The sequence below is a fragment of the Dasypus novemcinctus genome, chromosome 10 (genome assembly GCF_030445035.2).
Source record: "Dasypus novemcinctus isolate mDasNov1 chromosome 10, mDasNov1.1.hap2, whole genome shotgun sequence".
Taxonomy (NCBI): domain Eukaryota; kingdom Metazoa; phylum Chordata; class Mammalia; order Cingulata; family Dasypodidae; genus Dasypus; species Dasypus novemcinctus.
In genome coordinates, this window is record NC_080682.1 from 52,361,722 (window position 1) to 52,376,752 (window position 15,031).

Below are 15,031 nucleotides of genomic sequence, written 5' to 3' on the forward strand. Positions count from 1 at the left end.
AATAAAAAAAAAATCATTTAGCAGAATGGGGAATCCCAGGATGAAATGCAAAATGTGAGAAAACAGTCAAACTGTATTACTAATATATAAAACAAACTTAATGAAGGGAATGGGGAAAATAGTGCTGAGATCTAAGCAACTTTGGAAATAGAACTAAAGGCAAAAGAAAATGTACATAGTACTGTTGATATTATTTTTTCCCAGGTGAAAATAGGTTAAAAATTTGGATGCTGCAATGCCTGTATACTGGAATGGGACAATTAAGTAAATAGATGGTGGATGGTGGAAGCCAGGTGTCTCATTGTTGAAGTAGGAGTTTACAGGAAAACAAGAGTAGAAGTTAATAATCATCCGTATGGCAAAGGATTAGAATTGGAGATATTGGCATGCACAGCAGATTAGTTTAAAATAGATTACAGATGGTTACATATAACACAGGTACATATTAACAGTATATATCTAGGTTAGAGTACACGTAACTCCCTAATTTCTATATCAGTTGAGATCACCTAAAAGCAATGATGTCACAATAGTAATGAACACAACTAACTTCCAGATCTTGGTTTCTAATGCCATTCTCCAATCAAAGGATGGATTCAGGGCTCATTGGAGGGACAGGAAATATACAAAATGAGCCCAGAGCTCATCAAATAGAAAGAAATGCAGTAAATAAATAAATAGTAATTAATTAATTAAATTCACAATGATGGGTGTATGTCAAAGGGACAAAGGAGACAATTGAATGGCTATAACTGGAACAATTTCAAGAATAACATAAAGTAATATCAGATTATAACATAAAGTATAATGTATAATGTAAATATCCATAGACCTATACTTATATAAAAAATGATTGAATGAATAAATACAAAAGAAGAGACAAATCTTCCTTGCAGCAGAATTCCAAATAATATATGTAGATATTACCTGTGGTGATTTGAAGCTGTTATGTTCCCCAGAATAAACATGTAATTAAAGTTAATCCATTCTTATGAGTATGATCCCACTGTAAGTAGGACCTTTAGATGAGGCACCCCAATCAGGATGGGTTGTAGTCCTATTATTGAGTCCTTTATAAGAGAATGAAAGTTAGGTAAAGAGAGAAAATGCCACAGAAGCAAGAAGCTGAAATCATAGAACCCCAGATGAGAAGGGAGAGACCAGCAGATACCACCATGCCTTGCCATGTGACAGAACAGAAGAGACAAGGTTCATAGACAGCCAGTCCTCAGGAAGAAAGCATCACTTGGATGATGCCTTAATTTGGATATTTTCCAGCCCTCAAAATCATGAGTGAATAAATTCCCATTGTTTAACCTGACCATTTCATGGCATTTGCTTTAAGCAACCTAGGAAACTAAAACACTCTCCACTTAGGGAGATGGAGCATGATTTCTCACTCCTGAAGTATGGACTATGCAAAGTGACATTCTTAAGTAGAGTACAGTATGGAAAATGGGAGGATAGAACAAATTTACATTTGAAAAACTTGTCAAAATTTACCTCAATTTACTTTGAATTTGGTAAAATTGTGGTAACTACCATGATACATGTTTTTCTGGTAGAATGCTAGATATAAGAACCTCATTAGAGTGCTTTCAAGGAAATTAAGAGGTCAAAACATTGGTGGAACAATTATAGACAGCTCTAGAAGCCTCAGTGTGAAGAGGAAAAATTATGGGACATTAGCTGGATGGTGATGTGAGGTCAGATGAAGGAGTTTATATAATTTTTTTTTAATTTTTAATTTTTAAGATGGGTAACATAGAGCATAATGATGTGGTCATAGAAATGATTCAGTAGAAAGAGAAAAGCAAATTAATGTAAGAGAATGAGAAATTATCAATTATTTCAGAGACAAAACCTATAAAGAAGGGGAGGAAAAAGAAACAGCACAATCCACAGATATAGGACCTGAGGCACAGCCCACATGTTCAAATGTAGAGAAATGAGTTAAACAGTCATGTCTCTTCAAATTGCCCATATTTTCTTTAATAAATAAGAAATAGGGTCAATAAAATGGAGATTAGGAGAGGCTTTGGACACTTGAGAAGTAAAACGAATGAATTTATAATCTCTGGAGTATGGCAGTGTATTAAATAGAAAAATTTAGCTGTGTTCTCAGGGATCATTCAGGGCAAATTTTACATTTAAGCCGATAAATTTAAAATGTGATTGGAAAACACAGTTAAGTTGCATGTGTGCTGTTGGAGTTCAGAAGTGGGAAGAGCCTCGTCCAGCAAAACTCAGAATTAGGAAGAAAGCACAAGCATACCTGGCAGTTGAATGCTCAAAGAAGAAGCTTTTTTTTTTTTTTTTTTTTTTTTATTAGTTTTCCCCCGTATCTATTTCCCTGTTTCTAGTCTTGATGCACAATTAACAATGAATCCTAAGTCATGAAACTATTTTCCTGGTTAATCATAAGCACGTTTAACATAGTACAGCTCATGATTAAATGTCTCGTTGTGCATTTCAAGCAGGCTAGTTTCCGAACATCACAGTCACTTTCATCCCCTTACATACTCAAAAAATGTCTATGGGTACCACGTGACTTACAAGTCTCCTCAGCCAGCCATGATGGCGATGGTCATTTTCAACCATCTGCATTCAAAGTTTTCCTTGAACTAGTCGTAGAGTGAAAGTGCCGAAAATTTACAAGGGGGTAGTTAGAATGTCAGATGCTTGAAATTATGCGGTTGGAGATAGAATTATAAGTAAAATTGATTGATAACGTGAACGAGGATGTCACTGTCAAAGTTGAGGCGAAGGGCAAATTCACTAGATGAGGAATTCAAAGACGGTAAAGGGATCTTCTTCATGAATATAGATTTGGTCTTTCTAATACTGCCATTTACTAGCTGTGTAGTCTTGGGTAAAGTTCTCCATTTCTCTAATCTTGAGTTTTATAATTTACTGAATAAGGATAATAGTGATAATTACCTCAGGGTTGTTTTGAGAGTTAAATCATATTGATGATGAGGATGAGGATGATGACGATAATGCCAATAAATAAAGTTTATTGAGAACTTACTTTTTTGAAAGCTATTTATATAATAAAGTAATTTAATGAAAGTCCATTTCACTAAAGCATGTGATGTTCCTTCAGGATATAAATATTTTGCAATTACTACTTGCACAGGATAATTTTACTAATAAGCTTAAGCAAACAACAACAAAAACTTATTGTACTTGAATGGGGGACTAGGAAATCTCTGTCTTTGCCCCTCCCTTCCTTTCACTCCCTCACCCTTTCCTCACCCTGCTCCTGTTGGAATCTCCATGCATACAAATTACTGGTTTGTTGCCTCTGTGAAAATGGTGAAAATCACACAATTTTCTGTCATTCAAATTTCCTTGTGTTGAATATCCATTATAGTTTCCTTATGATCCTAGAATGATCAACTCCAATTTGCACTCTCCTGGAATTGTTGGACCACTCAGAATTTCTGGGATACAGAACCAACTACATAATCTGTGGGGCTTAGAGTAAAATAAAAATAATCTATGCAAAATGAAAAATGCAGTTAAATACAATAAATACAAAGCTTTCCCTTTTCTTTTTGATTTCTCTTTAATTGCCATGGTGTTTTTATTTCTTATTTAAAGTCATTCTAAGTGAAGAACTTTTAAAAATTTAATTATAAGCATAGATTTTAGTGTTTATCTTTATTTTGTGAAATGCCAGTATTAAATGCAAATATAAGAACACTAAACTTGTATAGAAAAATCAATGAAATTACACAATTTGTATTCTGTGTCTTATACATGCATATGTATTTTGTTCTTACCAGAACAGTGAAAACATTTCACAAAAGTAAATCAGTTGTTTTTATTTCACTATTTGATATACATACATTCAACCAACATTCTCTACCTCTGGCTTTCTGATGAGTAAGAAAATACTGAAAGGAAAAGTTACTATAGGTTGCTCTATCTTTCACTTTCTTTCTGTGTAATCATTTTCAATATAAATTGTTGGCTGATACAGATACCTCTGTTGTGTTTTTCAGAATGCCATTTCCTTCTTGTGTTTAGAATAGAAATCATGGCTTTTTGAGGCTATCAACACCACTGCAGTGAGAGTTGTAACACACTTACTGTACTCACTTTGAACTTTGAGTCTTGCTAAGTTCATACATCTTCAGTCAACCCAAATTCTGTGTTCAAGTGGCTATATGTAAATGGGTTGGCAAGAAATGTTAGCAGATGTGCATTATGCATATCTCCTTTGCTCACATGTATGCGCCATTGTCCCAAACAGAGGAAAAAATTGGAAGATAAAACTATTAAAGCTTCTCAAGATGGTAACAGCAGAGCATTAAACCAAGTGTGTAGTTCTTCTGAATATGGGGTCCTGTGTTACTGCGCAGGAAACATAACAATGAAGCTGCCCCACCTGGATACCTTGTTTGCTATCAAAACTCTTTTAATGTATTAAGAGAGGACACTAGTTCACATGGTCTATAAGAGGTGTGTTTGGGAAAAGGAAATATGACATTTCCTTTTTTTTTCTTTCTGTTCTGATTTTTCTTCAGTTGTCTTTCTGCAGGTAGTAACACTTAGAAATTCCCCTTGAGGGCTGTCTTCCCACCCGATATTCTATTTTACTTAGTAAATAGTAGGAGCTCAATGACTCTTAAAGATGAACATTGGCTTGAGGGATATCCAGTGTGGTCTGCTCACTGGTATTTTCCATAAAATCCTTGTGTTTCACATAGTTCTCTTCTCCACAATTTCCCAAAGACATACCTATACTACCAACCTATGCTTCTCCGAGTTTGAAAGCTTTCTGAAATTCCAATGGAAAAGTCATCCATTTACCACTCAAGAGGAACACTTACATGCCAGTGAAGAAGCATAACTATAATGCTTAAAATCATGGCCTAGGAAGCCAGACCTCCTAGGCTGAAATCTCAGCTTTGTGCTTAATAACAATGTATTTTTATGTTTTAGCTATGAGCTTATTTTTGCCTCAGTTTACACATCCATAAAATGGTGATGATTATAGTTGTTAGTAGAACCAAAGAACTTAGAACATTGCATAATACAGGGTCAGTTCCATCAACTTTAGTCATTGTTTCCCTAACTGATTGGTACTGATGAGTTCTTTATGAAATCCATAAATTATTCACAGGTTTTATTCTGTATATTTACCTTTCCTATTTTATAGCACTTCTACAGTATTTTTTGTACTGTGTTTAATTACTATGCAAAAATAAATTATATGAATCTTGGTATTAAGATGTATTATTATGGAATTTAGCAATGGAGGAAGGAAAAAATAATGGCTTACCTCACCATCTTGTAAACAAGAAACTCCTTGCTAATATGTAGTTTATTTTTTTAAAATTTATTTATTTATTTCTCTCTCCTCCCCCCCCCCCACCCCAGTTGTCTGTTCTCTGTGTCTATTTGCTGCGTCTTTTTTGTCCGCTTCTGTTGTTGTCAGTGGCACAGGAAACTGTGTTTCTTTTTGTTGCATCATCTTGTTGTGTCAGCTCTCCATGTGTGCGGCACCATTCCTGGGCAGGCTGCACTTTCTTTTGCGCTGGGCGGCTCTCCTTATGGGGCGCACTCCTTGCACATGGGGCTTCCCTACATGGGGGACACCACTGCGTGGCAGGGCACTCCTTGTGACATCAGGACTGCGCATGAGCCAGCTCCACACAGGTCAAACAGGCCCAGGGTTTGAACCGCGGACCTCCCATGTGGTAGACTGATGCCCTAACCACTGGGCCAAGTCCACCGCCAATATGTAGTTTATAAAGAGAATCAAATTTCTAAAAAAAATTTTATTGCCAATGTTTTAAAGAGAAAACTGAAACTTAGATCATAATATGCCTAAATGCATACAGTTAGGCAATGGTAGGATTTAAAAGCATATCTTAATTACTTTGAAACCTGTGTATTTTCACTCTGCTGCTTCATCAGGTAGGAGGAAGTTCAGAATGAAAAAAATTATAAGCTCAAAATTAAAGAATAACTCATCCACATTCAATTCAAGACAAATTTTGGAGAAACTGCATTTTCTAAAATGACTTATGCACATTTGCTTTACATTGCAAAATGGAAAAGATCAGAAAATGTTTTGAACATTGAAATTTACAAAGTTGGTTTCTTATTCATGGAATAAATTCAGAAAGATGATTTGAGTTAAATTTTGCCAAATAATATGCTGAAGAATTCCAAAGCACAGTCTCAAGAATCAGATGCCTGAGCCCAAGTTCTAGCTCCACCATTTACTAGCTGTATAATTTTTAAGCTCCTTAATCTCTCCATGCCTTGGTTTTATCATTTGTAAAATGGGGATAATAATGTTAAAATATTTAAAATAATTCTCTGTATTCTAAAGAATTATAAGCTGCTAATAATATATTATATCCTTACCTCTAAAAGTCTCTATTGTCTTAGTTTCTCTGAAATGTAAAAGGATACTAAAATAGCCACTAAAAGGCATAGTTCTGTTGAGGCCACAAAATGAGGAATACAGGGGCAAAAAGCTAAACAATATTCCTGTTCATCATATGTGTCCTTTATATTATCTACTATGATAATAGTAGAAAATTGAATAAATTAGACTAAAATTTTTAAATAATTTTTTTCCACATATGAAACTGTGGTAAGCAGAATAATGCTTTCTCAAAGGAGCCGTGTCCTAATACCCAGAATCTGTTAATATGTTTTCTTACATTTCAAAAGAAATGTTACAGATATGATTAAATAAAGCTCTTGAAATGAGGAGACCATCCTGAATTATCTGGTAGCTCCAATGTAACAACAATGATTCTTGTAAGGAAACAAGGTAGAAAGATTCTGAATTACAGAAGTAGAAGCATTGACTGCCAGAGAAAGATCTGAAGATGCCGTAATGTTGGATATAAAGATGGAAAAGGGGTTCACAACCTAAGAATGTGTGTGGCTACTTGAACTTGGGCAAGGTAAGGAAATGGATTTTCCCTAGAGCCTCCAAAAGGAAGACAGTTCTGCCTGTACCTTGATATTAGTCCGGAGAAAACACTTTCATACTTCTAAACACTGTAACTGTAAGATAATAAATTTATGTTGTTTTAAATTACTAAATTTCTGATAATTTGTTTTAGCAACAATAGGAAACTAATGAAAAATAGGAAACAACTGTAACACAATTTATTATAATTGACTTTTAAAACAGTTATTAACATAATTTCTTGAAAGAAGAATTTAATATAATGCCGAAAATGGTCCCATTTGACTTATCATATGAATAGAGAAATACATTCTTAAACTTTTAATTCTAGACATTTATTCTTTTAATTTTGCTGGTGAAATTGTCTGCATATAAAGTGGTAGAATGGATGAATCTTGAGAACCTTATGTTGAGTGAAGCAACCCAGACATTGAAGGACAAATACTACATGACCTCAATGATATGAAATAAACAAGCTGCCCTAGATAGCAAGAGACTGAACGATAGGCTTGCAGGAAATCGGAGGGTGGAGGAAGGATATGAGCCGATGTCTGCAGGGGTGGAATTTAAGACGAGATGGTGGTAAGTATGAACACAAAGAAGAGATAAAAGGGGGGCAAGGGGTTGCCTTTGCTTGGGGCTTTGCGGGTTTGAGGGTGGCTGGGGAGGGACGGATGGGTAACGTTGCCCAAAAGTGGGGGGAGGGAGGGGTAGCATACGAACCAGGAGAGGGTCAGGTGTTGGTGGAGAGTAAAATGCCGAGAAAATCATATCAAAATATAATAAAGAGGGTTACCTGTTTAGAATGCTCGGAGGGGAGGGTCTGATGCAGGACGGGCTCCTGGGGAATGTCTAAATGCTCATTCTGCCAGAGTGGGTGACACCATGGGGTAGAAACCCAAGTAGTGAGAGTGGGGGTGGACCCACATCCTGGGGAGGACTAATGCCATCCAATAGAGGGAACTGTATCCCTCGAGAGAAAGGGTGGCTCCCAGGGCATTGGGGCAGTTGAGCAAGTTAGGCCCTGAACACTATTCCATCTATCTCTGGAAGTGGCTCCTCAGGAAACGGAGGTTGGCTATCACTGAGGGCACCAAGGTGGAAGGGAAAATGGACGTTAAATGTGTGGAACCAAAGTAAATGGGGGGTAAGAGAGGAGTTTCTTGAGAGTACACAAAGATGGATATAAAACATGTAATATTACACCATAACATATAGGAGAAGACAGACTGATAATGTAAACCATAATGTAAAACATAGGATAACTAAAAATGTAAAGAACTGTGTACCCTAAAGTATGCACCATAATGTAAGCACAGATGTCACCTTGTTAGAAAGCTAATGTCTCAGACTCTGTACATCACTTTAGAGTAAATATGATATGAATAGGGCGTAAGAGTATTACTGTGGAAGGGAAAAGGTTTTCTGGTGGATGTGTGGGAGTGCTGTATATTATATATATACATTGCTGTGGTCTAGGACTCCTGTGAAGAAAAGCTTAATAATTAGGGGGGGGGGGGGGAAAGAAAAAAATAGGATGTGGAATTTTTTCAAGTCAACATTCTTTATCTAAGTTCTTTATCTAACTTTATCCAAGTTCTTTATCTATCCTTTAAACTCATCGCTATATGCCATTCCCTAATAAGGGACCATGACATTATATTGGGCTTCAAATTTCGGGGAGTTCTGGATCACAGAGTGTTTCAACAATGGCAATGGAGGGATACTGGTATGGGATACCAATGACAGGTGATATATGACTGACAGGGAGCTGTACAGAACATATGTCCAGGGTGCATGGTAATGTTTGGATATACTCATAGTGGCAACAATTAAAAACCACAGTAGGGGGGGTACTGGGTTCCTGGCCAGTGGTGCTCTGTCGTGGTCCCTAGGGGAGCAGCGACAGTCTCCCAGGTACAGTGGTGGGGACCGGGAGGGAGTGAGGGTTCAACAGTGAGCCCCAGATGCTAATGACTATGCTTGTGAGCTGATAAACCCAAAATAAGAACAAGGCCTAGAGCAACTTTGTGCCTGGGAATTTCCTTCTGTCAGCCTTCATGTTACTCAAATGCGGCCAGTCTCGAAGCCAAACTCAGCATGTAAATGCAATGCCTTCCCCCCAGCGCGGGACATGACACCCGGGGATGAGCCTCCCTGGTAACGAGGGACCACTATCAACTACCAACTGATGATGCAACTGGAAAATGACCTTATACGGAAGGTTCAATGCGGATCAGCAGAATATCCATGTCTACATAAAATACCATGACTTTAAAATGCTGTTTGACCTAAAGTAAGGGGGAAATGGAAAGGAGAAATGAGTTTATATGGCTACGAGTTTCTAAAAAAGAGTCTGGAGGCTGGCAGAAGGTTTGCCCTCATGCACAACTGAGCAGAGTCAGAGAGACAGATAAAGCAGATACAACCCCCAGATATTGGTTCCTTTGAGGGCTAAAGAGACCCATGGGAGTTATGGTCATGGCCGATGGGGTTAACTACCAGGGCAGATGGCCCCTCTTTGGAAATGGTGTTTATGTGTGATGAATCTGGACTCAGATGGGATCTCCCTTCATAAGACTTTCATGCTAATGTGCTGGAGGTGCAGTTAATGTTGGGGTTTAAGATATATTTAGGGGATTTGAATCTCTGGACTGACAATGTGATAGCCAGATCCTGAGCCTCAACAGACTCCAGCACCTACAATCTGATTTATTGGACTTACCACACTCAGCTAAGATGGAGTTGAAGAAGAACAACCACCACACCATGGAGCCTAGAGTGATTACAACTGAAAATGGGAGGATTGCATCCAGCATCCAGGTGGAATCTGAGCCTCCTCTTGACATAGAGGTGCAATGGACACAACCAATCCAATGTCCACATAGAAGAGGTGGCATTGGATTGGGAAAAGTGGACATAATGGACAAAGGGTATGGGGAAAGGCAGGAAGAGATGAGAGGTGGAGGCGTCTTCGGGACATGGAGCTGCCCTGGATGGTGCTTCAGAGGTAATCACCGGACATTGTAAATCCTCACAGGGCCCACTTGATGGAATAGAGGAGAGTATGGGCCATGATGTGAACCAATGTATATGAGGTGCAGAGGTGCCCAAAGATGTACTTACCAAATCCAATGGATGTGTCATGATGATGGGAACGAGTGTTGTTGGGGGGGGGGAGAGGGGGGGTGGGGGGGTGGGGTTGAATGGGACCTCACATATATATTTTTAATGTAATATTATTACAAAGTCAATAAAAAATAAAAAATTTAAAAAAAAAAAAAGCTTATGGGACCTGATCAATAAGTAAAAAAAAAAATAAATAAATAAAAATAAAGTGGTAGAAAAATCTCTGAAGTAAAGGACATCAAACTTTCAGCTAAAAATATGAATTTCACAGTGTGGATGTGGAGGGTGAAAAACAGTTTTCAGTGTTTTAATTTCGGTTGTACATAATCATCTGCCAATTTTTCCAGTGATAATTTAGTCCTAAAGACAGTTTTTTCTGTTTTTCAATTATATTTTATCTTTTAAAGTAATATATACAGCATTCATACAAACTCTATGAGTGCAATTAAATTTGTTTTTTAAAATGGTAAAATATCCATTTAAATCATTTTTCCTTGCTTGACAAGCACCTGTTCAAGAAAACAGCAGCTTTGAATAAAAATAGAACATGTGGATGAAAGATGTATCCACTTGTTTCTAAAACCTTAACAATTTTGCTTTAGGTTTTTAAATAGTAATATTATGTATAATTTTTTCATTTTTCTTTTATCAAAAGCTGTGTTTCTTAATTAAATGTAATATCTTTCAGATAGTAGTATTTATTTCAAACACAGCACTACAATTCCTTGAAGATATAATTAAAGGCATTCAATAAAATACTTTCATTCTGCTAGATTTTTGTTTTTAAGAATAAAATGGAAATTTACTGTACTCTTGTTTTGAGACATTTGCTTAGGACCATGGCATAAAATAACTGGCCTATAATATGCTCATTTAGTGTGTTAGATGAAGGCTGCTTGCCTTTTAGTGAGTTCAAAGATCATTTTACTTCTGTAAAATTTTGCTCAAAGGAAGAGACTTTATATTGTATTTTCAAACAATCCATTCTTAGATATAAGTATATATGTAGTTGGATGAATATTGGGACTAAGAAGGAATGTACCTACAAAGTTCATCAACAAATAAAATGAAACACAATGACTTCAGGGTGCATTGAATAAAGGAAAGCAGGAACTTGAGGTGGAAAGAGTTGGAGAAAAGTTGGAGATGAGGATGATGAGAGTAAAATTCAGTATAAAATACTCAGAGAATCAGTTTGAGTCACCTTTAAAAAACAGATGTCAAGAAAATTATTTTCATATTTAAGAGAATTTTTCTGCCTAAGTAATTTCTTGGTTATAGTTACTAATTCTCCTTGAAATCTTCATTTATTTTTAAATTTAAGGAGACATTATACAAACGACTTTAGGATAGGATGCATTTCACTTTGTTTAAGATATCTTTGACAATAATATAATTTTAAAAATGGACGATGAAGATCAAAAGATGCCCTTTGTTTTCCTAAGCATTAATCTTCATTGATTCAGAAACACACAGGATGAATATAAACTAGTAATGAGGTTTTTGCATGTTATTTTTTAAAAGGATTAATCTTGAGTAAGTAACATGATGGGATAAAAGAAATCATGGATAAAACAGTTTGAAGAGTTTGAGAGTCCCAAAATATAAATGATAGAGAAAAATGTTCAGTAAATTGGCTCTATCAAAAATTAAAAATAAATACAAGTCCATTTACTTAGGACTCCTTGGAATTACTTCATTACTAGAGTCAAAACATAATGCATTCCTTAATTTCTTTAACTCCTTTTGTAAAAGTCAATATACAAATAGTTGCAAGGAACTAGAAAGATTTTGGAAATGTAAAGCATTATTTCAATGCATATTACTTAGAAAGAAATGAAAAAAAGTTGAAATTCAAGTCCTGTTATTTTCCATCACATAGTAGTCTAGAATGTATTGGTATGATTCTCTACTGGGAATAAAATTAAATCATGCAATCACTTAAATTTATTAAATGTAGTTTAATGAAATCTTGCAAAAGTAGCGATGGGAACATTAAAAGCAGCATGTCACAGGGAAATTAAAAATTAGTAATAATATTTACTAAATATTTATAGTAAAGTAGGTTATATAAGTCATTGATTTGTAAATATTTGATCACTGATAAGTTATCTACAGAGAAAGTAAAGCTATCAAGTGGTAACATAAAAAATTTATCTAAGATTATTATGTTTAAATTCTTTAGATAAATTATTAATTTCATCTATGATAATAGTAAAAATATATAATATTAAAATAAAAACATTTTAGCATAGACTATTATCAAAATGTACCTAAAGTTGGACATGTTTACTATGATAAAATGATCATGGTTTTGTTAATGTTCTCATAATTAAAATTCATCAAAAGTTTATAAAGTCATATATTTATCTGAAGTTTTAAGTTTTTCATTGCGCACTTCACAGGACATCCTGCAGCTAACTGTATTGAATCAATTATGATAACAGTACAAGTTAATCTTTTTTGACATTACTCTTTTCCTTGCTAGATTTTGAAGACCAGGTATTCAAGGACCATAGCTTGTTTTTGTTTTATTAAATTAATTTTTATATTTATATGCTCAGTATCAACATCAGTACATGGCATCTGGTAAGCATTCAAGGCAAATGTACTTTTCAAAAATAAATGGGGGTAAGCAGACTTGGACCAGTGGATAGGGCATCCGTCTACCACATGGGAGGTCCACAGCGGTTCAACCTGGGCCTCCTCAACCCGTGTGGAGCTGGCCCATGCACAGTGCTGATGCGCACAAGGAGTGCAGTGCCACGCAGGGGTGTCCCCCATGTAGGGGAGCCCCACGTGCAAGGAATGTGCCCAATAAGGAGAGCCGCCCAGTGTGAAAGTGCAGCCTGCCTAAGAATGGCGCCACCCACATGGAGAGCTGAAGCAGCAAGATGACTCAACAAAAACAGATTCCCATGCCTCTGACAACAACAGAAGCAGACAAAGAAGAAGACGAAGCAAATAGACACAGAGAACAGACAACTGGGGTGGGGTGGGGTAGGGCGGGGCAGGGCAGAGAAATAAATAAATAAAACAAATCTATAAATAATTAAATAAATAAATAAATAAATAAATAAATAAATGGGGACGCAGATGTGACTCAAGCAGTTGCGCTCCCACCTCCCACATGGGATGTTCTGAATTCGGTTCCCAGTGCTTCTTGAAAAAATATGAAACAATGAAACAACATGCAAAACAAAACTAAATTAAAAACAACTCACGAAAGCTGAGCTGGGTTCAATCCCTGTCCCCCAGTACTGCCATCAAGTAAATTTTGGCTGCTTAAAATCATTGAACTACTAAAATTTTCTTTACATCTATCAGATAATATGAAGAGACAAATAATTAAGATAAAGGTAAAAGCTCTTCCAACAAAGAAATATTATTTTCTTTGACATACAAGGCATAGACAGCAAACAAGTTCATTCACACAAATAACAAGTTACTATCACTTTAAAAAGCCAGAAGGATTTAGAGAAAGAAACCAAGTAAGAAAGTAGCTCAGAAAGGCATTTAACAGAGACAGGCATGAGTGTGAGCTTTCGAGAAATTAATAGGTGTGAAAGTGGAGAGAACCTTTCATATTTGAAGAGAGCAAAAGGAACAATAAAAACTGGAGAGGAAGAATTAAATCTGAGAAATTCTCTAAAAGATGAGTTGATGAGACTGACTATGAATAGGAAATGAAGGAGAAAGAATGGGAAAACAAACATTGAATTAATGGATTATCAAATGGTAGAATAGAATGGTCATTAACAGAATTAGGAAAACGGGAATGATTTAAGAGAGGGAACAATGTTCAGGAAACATTCCTAAGAAAAGGGAAGAAAGAAAAATTGCAAACAACTTGTAGGGATAAATATGAGAAGAATTATAGTTCAAACAACAAAACATTACCTTCAGCTCAGGCTCCATGAACAACACCCACTCTGTGTTCCTAATTGTCTCTCTCTGAACATACGGATGCTATTTAATGTCTCAATTTTGTTTGGAAATGGTCATCAGTTTTCCTCTTCATAGAAAACTGACTCCCTTGGTGCTCCAAATACAATACATTTCATTTCTGGAATTTCACTTCTAGAAGCAGGCTGATGCTGTCCTGCTCCTCAAAAAGAGTGGAGCTGGCTATATTCTGGGCTTTCATGTTCCTTCTATAATATTCTTTGCTGTTTTGTACTTTCATTCTCTCTTCCAAAATAGCCATGCTAAACTGGGGGAAATATTTCTCCCATGTCTGTATCCTACCCTACCTACAGCTTGCTGTCTACCCAGTGTCATTTTGTACTCCAAGCTTTCATTTTTCCTTTTAGCTTTTTAAATCAATTGTTTCATTAATATTATTCAGAGAAAATGCAGCTCTTTAACTTGACTTAATATATTACATTTGTTTCTTAGACTCTGTCATTCATATGTATTTAGGTTGGGAAACGATTTGAATAACACCTGGTGTATTAAATTCAATTTATCACTTCTATCTCTGAATCTAGCCTGTTTACTGTGTCTTAATATTTTTTCTCAAGACTTGTTGCTAAAAGAGTTTTTGTTCTCCATTGGTTTCATGCCTTTACCTGTAGTCATTGTTTTTCTGATAAAATCAAGAAGGAAATATTGTCTATAGATCTTAAGGAAGACATTTATGACATTTTTACCTTAAGGATCAAGTTGGTGGATAAAAATATGAAATGTGAGGTTAGAGATAAAATGTTTGGTGAAAAAATAAATCTGGAACTGTAAACTATTGCAATAATTGCCTGAAGAGGCACAGCCTTATACAAAGCCTCTTTGCTGTTGTTTAGTTTATATGCTTGCAGTTTTAAATAACAAAAATGAATCAAGACTACTCCAGCGAAAGAAGCAAAAGGAATGTCTTGATAATACAGGAATCCGTCATGTGTCCAAATGGAAGGACTCCCGGTGAATCATAGGAAAATAGCAATACCTTGAACTAGAAAG